This window comes from Gracilinanus agilis, chromosome 5 (genome assembly GCF_016433145.1).
Source record: "Gracilinanus agilis isolate LMUSP501 chromosome 5, AgileGrace, whole genome shotgun sequence".
In the NCBI taxonomy this organism is placed as follows: Eukaryota; Metazoa; Chordata; class Mammalia; order Didelphimorphia; family Didelphidae; genus Gracilinanus; species Gracilinanus agilis.
The window spans coordinates 287,648,550-287,655,615 of record NC_058134.1 but is presented as its reverse complement, the minus strand read 5'-3'; the positions used below and the strand labels follow the sequence as shown (position 1 = coordinate 287,655,615).

The following is a 7,066-nucleotide window of genomic DNA, read 5'->3' as shown; positions in this document are numbered from 1 at the left end:
GCCCAGCTTTCCTGTGGCCTGGGCGTCCCACTGTGGTTCTACCAGTCGGAGGTGTGAGGGAGGAGCAGGACTTCCCGCGTCGCTCAATCCTTATGTACTCAGACAACCAGGAAGTCAGGAAAACCATGGGGCTGGCCTGAACTTTGTCCCCGGAGCCAATGGCGTCTCCAGGACCATTTCAGTGCCTTTAAGGAGAAGAACTCGCCCAACCGACAAGTCAAGGGGCCCAGACAGATGGTCAATCTACCAACTTAAACCCTGACCTTCTGTCTTAGTTAGGATTGGCGATCGGAGTTAAGTGACTTGCCCAGGGTCACACAGTTGGGAAGCGCCTGAGACTGCATTTGAACCCAGGTGTTCTCCACTTTCACTGCCCTCAATCCATAAGCACCCATTAAGCATGTGCTTTAGGATGACATTCTTCCTCTCCATGTAAGGTTACTAGATAATTTCTGGGACATTATTATTGGACGAGCTTCCTGCCAGGGCTTTTAGAAGCCTGGCCTAAGTGGCAGCATGGGGAAAAAAAAAGGAAACCAGAATGATTTCCAAACCCAAAGGCAGCCATGCAATGGCCCCTTGAAAGAGATGACCCAAGAAGGGAGAAGGCAGACCAGCAATCCCGGGCCTCGTCCCAAGGTCCTGAGAGATGCCCAAGTCCCGGATCTAAACTGAAGACCAGGGTGGGTGTCCTGATGTAAGGCAGAGCCACGGAATAGGAGAGGCACCGGGAATGCCTGGGCCGCAGTGAAGTCATGATATCTCTTGTAGACTTTTTCTTGGGAAGATGGGACACGGCAACCCAGGTATTTTGCTCAGAGATGCCTACGGGGACGGTTGTCCCCCTCCGTATCTCCCTTCTCCCCCTCTGCTCACTCTGACCACCGTCTCTTTCTCCTGCTAAACTGTCTCAGAGCTGCGGGCTCCGGGCTGTGCTCTGTGTGACCCACTGCAGACGCCCCAAACCCCTCTTTTTGGTTCTGAACGAATGCCTCCCATCCATGTGGCCAAGTCTCTCAAGCAATGGCTTTGATGAATTCAAGTCGAGTGACGTCAACAAGCATTTATTATGTCTTTACTGTGGGCCAGGCTCTGGGTTCGGTTCTGGGAGAGAACAGACCTGGAGCTCACATTCTAACAGGAGAGGCAACACGCAAACAACTACGGTTGTACAAGACACGAACAGGTTTGATGGAAAGTCATTTCAGCCAGGTGGCGAAGTGGTTAGGGCACCGGCCTGGCGTCGGGAGCCTCATCTTTGTGCCTTCAAATCTGGCCTCAGACACTTTCCAGAAGCATGTAGGACCCTGGGCAAGGCAATGAACTCTGTTCCTCCTCTGTAAAATGAGCCAGACAAGGAAAGGGCCAACCACTTTAGTACCTTTGCTAAGAAAACTCTAAACAGGGCCACAAAGAGTCACAACAAAATCTCAGGGGGAAGGTCCCAGCCTCAAAAAAGTGACTAACCTTTTCCTCAACTTGCCCATCAGATGAATGAACATTCACAGCTAGCTCGGGTAAGCCCTGTCCTCTTACGGGCCAAAGGCATCCTGGCTATATTGAAGAGCACATAAATGGGGGGACTAAGCCCAAAGAGGCAAGTCACAGCCAGTTTGTGAAGGGCTTTAGCCCAAACCAGAGGAGTTTTTGTATGGTATGTTATGGTAACAATAATCATAGCTAGAAAGTGCCTTCCAAATATCATGTTATTTTATTTTTTCGGTTGCATGTCTATAATCTATATCAAATTGTTTGCCTTCTCAAGAAAATAGAGAGAATATGGAACTTAGAATTAAAAAAAAAAAAGAGAATGTTAAGGGACAGCTAGATGGCTCAGTGGATTTAGAGACAGGCCTAGACACTAGCTGTATGACCCTGGGTAAGTCACTTAAGCCCAATTGCCTAGACCTTACCACTTTTCTGCCTTGGAACATACTCAATATTGATTCTAAGTCAGAAGGAAAGGTTAAAAAAAAGGAATGTTAGAATGCTTTGTTTATATGTAATTGAAAAAAAAATAAAATCTAAATAACTCTCTAAATAACTCATTTTATCCTCCCAAAGAGACTTCCCTCCCATCTTGCAAATGAGGAAAATGAGGCAGACAGAGGTTAAGTGACTTGTCCAGTGTCATAGAGCTTGTAAGTAGCAGAAGATTTGAATTCAAGTCTTCTTATCTCTAGGCCCAAGGGCTCCATCCACTCTGCTCCTTAGCCATTGGGGTTTATTGAGCTTCGGAATGGCATGTTTAGACTATCACTTTAGGAAGAGGATGGCAATTTGGAATTAAGCATAAAGTAACTAAAATGTTCATATTCTTGGACCTCGAGATCCCACTGCTAGACATATATATATATATATTTTTTTTAAACCTTTACTTTCTCTTTTAAATTCAATACCAAGTATGGGTTTCAAGGCAGAAGAGAGTAGGGGCCAGACAATGGGGTTTGTGACTTGCCCAAGGTCACACAGCCAGGAAGTATGTAAGGCCACATTTGAACTCAGGACCTCTCATCTCCAGGCCTGGCTCTCTATTCGCAGAACCACTCAGCTGCCCCAAAGAGGCATGTATCTTAAAGTAGACCAAAAGCAGATGGGAAGCATAAACTCTAAAATATTCAGTTACTCAGCGGAGTACAATGTGCCCAAGTGCATAGAGAGAAGGGCACAATCATGTGCTTACCCTCAAGGAGCCCCCATTCCAGTGGAGAGACAGACTTGCACCCCTGGGGTTCACATGGGGTGTGCAGAGTTTAAGGGGAAGGTGGTGGGAGGAGGAGGTGGTCTAGGAGAACCTCCTGGGAAAGGTAGGTTTGGGCTGAGACTTAGGGGAAGTAAAGGAGGAAGAACGTTCCAAACTTTGGTGACGGCCAACGAACAGGCACCGAGTCAGAAGGGAGCCTTTAGCTGAGGGAAGAACTTCCAGGAGTCTCTCTAGGTAGGAAGAGGCCGGCTTTGGGGCTTTTGCTTCTGGAAGTAACAGAGAGCCACAGAAGTCGACTGAGCAGAGAAGTGGCAGGGTCTGGTCTAAACTGGAGGAAAATCCATTTGGCAGCTGAGTGGAGAATGGGTTGAACCAGCCAGCCAGCCCAGGCCCCCAGCCTCCTAATCTATTTAGCCTCAGGCTTCCACCTCCCCACCCTTCTCCCCAGACTATCCCCACCCATCTCCCCACCCACAAGTCCTACCCCTCCTCCCTCCCCACCTCTCTGCCCTCTGAAGTGCTGGAGGCTGGCCCCACGCCCTGCGGGATGTCCCCTGCTCTGGGTATGGGGACGGGAACTGCTGAGGTAGGGAGGAGTCAGAGCTGGTACCCCGATGGAAGCCCGGGTGGATATAGATTTGGACAAGGAAATGAGAATGCCCGACCCAACCCTTCCCACCTTCCAGGAAGGACAGGGAGCTCAATTCTGGATAAGTTGAATTTAAGATGCTTGTGAGGGGGCAGCTGGGTGGCACAGAAAAGAAAGCCATGTCGCTTCAAAGGTGGCTTCAGATACTTCCTAGTTGTGTGACCCTGGGCAAGTCACTTAACTCCCTTTGTCTAGCCCTTGCCCTTAAGTCTTAGAGTTCTTACTAAGACAGAAAGTGAAAATTATTTAAAAAAAAAAAAAAAAAAAAGATCCTGCTTGTGAGACATCCAATAGGATTGGGAGACTGGAGGTCAGGAGCCAGGTTAGGCCTGGATGAATAGGTAGCATTGTCTCCCAGGAGGTGATAATTGAATCCTTAAGAGTTGATGAGATTATGGAATTAAATAATATAGAGAAGAGGGCCCTGGACAGAGTTGGTGGCAGGAGGTAGGTGTTGTTTTTTTCCTAAAGTCTGAAATTTATTAGTGTAATAATCAGAATTCTGAAGTCTATCAAAAATGGTTTTCTTTATGTTGGTGTCATCGTGTAAATTGTTCTCCTACTTCTCAGTTCTCTATGTCAGTTCACATTTCGATATTTCTATGGCATAGCCCATTACATTCACATGCCACAATTTGTTTAAGTCACTCTCCAAGAAGTGGACACCAGCAGCCTTTGGCCACCAAGAAAGAGAGCTGCTGTAAATGTTTTTGCACTTTTAGATCTTTCTGGTTTAGGCCTAGGCTGGCAAAGCTGGATTAAGAGGCTTTTGAAGTTTGGTAACTTTCTACACATAGTTCTAAACTGTGGCTGGATCAGTTCATAACCACACTAAAAATGCCCTAGTGTTGTCCAATGTTTGTTATTTTCTTATATTTGCCAGTTTGCTAGGGATGAGGCAGAAACTCATTTTTTCATTTGTAATAATTCCTTTAATTGTTGGTGATTTGAAACATTTTTATATGGCTATTGATAGCTTGGATTTCTTCCTTTAAAAACTTGTTTTTTCCTAATCTTTGACCTTTTTCTTTTTTTTTTTTCTTTTTTACTAAAGTAACTTGGATATAAGTCCTTTTACCTGAGGAACTTGCAACAAGGCTTTCCCCCAGTTACCTGTTTCCTTATAATTTTAACTTTGAAATTTTATATAACATCTCTCCATTTTGTCTTATGTAATTATCTTGATTATCGATTGTTTAATCATGAAATCTTTCTATTTATATATTTGAAAGGTAATTTTTTTTCTGAGCTCCTTTAATTTACCTTTTTTTAAAAAACCTTCACCTTCCATCTTAGAATGGATACTAGGTTCCAAAGCAGAAGAATGGTGAGGGCAAATGGATTTAAGTGACTTGCCTGGTATTACACCATATTTGAACCCAGAACCACTCATCTCTAGGCCTGGTTTTCAATCCATGGAGTCACTTAGCATAATAGCTTTTATTTCTAAGTCCTGTAGCTATTTGGAACCTATCTTGGTATATATCACAGTATTCTATTCTTAATTTCTGTCAACTTGCTTTCCAGTTTTTCTAATAGTTTTTGTCAGATAGTAACTTAATGACTTTCTTTCTCCCATTCATTAGATATGAATAGGATTGAAAGCAGATGATTAAAACCCTTGGGGCAGCTAGGTAGCTCAGTGGATAGAGCCAGGACTGGCAACTTGGAGGTCCTGGGTTCAAATTTGACCTGATACTTCCTAGCTGTGTGATCCTGGGCAAGTCACTTAACCCTAATTGCTCACTCTTCTGCCTCCGAATTGATACTTAGTATTGATTTTAAGATAGAAGGTAAGACTTAAAAAAAAAAAAAAAAACCTTACCTTCTGTCTTAGAATTGATATTGATCAGTAAGGGCTAGGCATTTAGGGTTAAGTGACTTGCCTAGGGTCACACAACTAGGAAGTATCTGAGGCCATATTTGAACCCAGGTCCTCCAAGTCACCAGGCCTGGCTCTATCCACCGAGTCACTTAGCTGCCCATTGGCATGATTCTTGATAGGATCAGCAGGCAAGGAGATATTAAGGCTTTTCCATGGCTCTTAATTTAATCAAGAGTGTGCTTATTTAATCAAAGGCACCTCACCCTTAGATAAGTATTTACCAAGCACCTATTAAGTATTAAAATTCATCAAAAGACCATCTTTAAATACTTCCTCACTTCTCTGACTGGCTAACTTTCAAAGTAGGAGAAAACTTGTATCATCAGAAGTACTGAGAATAAACTTATCAATGATCAGTATTTACACTTCTCTCCTACAAGCAGTTCCCAACTGTTCTCAGGAATCTTAGGCAGAGCCCTAAGAAGGCCTTTTTCTTGCTCATTAGTCCTCAGCAGCTCCCTACTGCTTTTAGGGGGCTTTGAAGTGCTTGCTGCTTTCTTCCTTACCTCCTTCCTCTCTCCAATCCTTGTGTACTTTCTTCCTTTGGGTAAATACAGTCTTCCCTCATCCAGGGGTTTCTTAACTTGGGAGTCCATGGACTCCAGGGATTTCATCATAGTTGATAATCCTGTGTAGTGGCTGATTTTAGACATTCTGAGAAGGGATCCAGGACACAGAGGCAATGTGGATTATTCCATGCTTATGTGACCCCTAAGCCTCGCTCCGTAGAGGATCTTGAAGATAATTTAGTGTAAAGACGAGAAAATGGGGGAAGATGCGCGTGTCCCGGAGCTAGCCAGGGGTAAAGCTGGGGCAGGCAGGAAGGGGGAAGACGCATGCGCCTGGCGCGACCTCCAGCTGTCCCTCCAGGACCCCCCACCCCCGCCTCCGGGAAGGCGGGGGTGGGGGTGGGGCACTGGCTGGTGCTGCAGTCTCAACTTTTCCTCTGCACGGGTCGGGGCGGAGCAGGAGGGCCAAGGGATGGAACGGAGAGGAGGAAGGGGGCGGTGGGGTTCCCCACACTCCGCCCCTGGAGGATAGAGCCCAGCCGCCGGCTAGTTTAAGGCTCCCGAAGACACTTAGGTAAAAAAACAACATGGCGGCAGAGCAGTATTGGCAGAACCCCCATTCCCTCCCCAGTACAAGGCGCCACTGGCCAACGCCCATTGGCCAATTTAGGGCGGTGCCCGGCTAAATCTGATTCTTCATTGGTGAACGGGATTCAGAGGAAGGCCGATTCCGCTCTTTCCAGCTCCGACTTCCCCCACAAAACTTATTTGGTGGTTTATTGGTTGTCCTGTCACGTCAATGTAAATTTAGTCCCGTCTAGTTCTAGAAATCTTCCAATGATGACTTCCCTAGGGGCATTTCTGATTTTTGATTGGTCGTCTTCATATTAAATCCGTCCCCTCTCCGCAAATCTGTACTTTGCTGACCCGTGTCCTGAACTCTGATTGGTCTTCCCGCTCGTCATTTCTACAAAAATTGTCCTATCCGTGCCGCGTACGGAGCCCGCCTGGTTCTTGATTAGCACGTTTACAAGTCCGTCTTTAAAAGGCCCCACCCCTCCCCTCTTGTATCATTTCTCATTGGACTTTCGAGCTGGAGGGTTGATCCTATGAGGCGAACGCCAGACACGCAACGCCCTTCCACACAGCGGGTACCGCCCTGGGAGGCCAGAGATCCTTCCCATTGGCCGATCAATCCGCCTCTCTTCCGTAAGTCCCTCTTTTCCCCCTCCTTCATTGGGCGGGGCAGCGGCGGAGGGGCGGGGCCTAGGCCGGGCTTGTGGCGCGCTGTTCCCTCCTCCTCACCCCCCCCTCCCCGC

At 46.4% G+C, this 7,066-nt stretch overlaps 1 protein-coding gene across 1 annotated transcript in view; it reads left to right on the top strand.

The window, feature by feature from the left end:
* Nucleotides 1–3,633: 3,633 nt before the first annotated feature.
* Nucleotides 3,634–7,066, top strand: part of SP1 (Sp1 transcription factor) — a 58,723-nt gene continuing 55,290 nt past the window's right edge. Inside the window, exon 1 of the mRNA XM_044679514.1 lies at nt 3,634–3,800. The gene's annotated coding sequence lies outside the window, so the exon portion shown is untranslated. The remainder of the gene's footprint in view (nt 3,801–7,066) is intronic.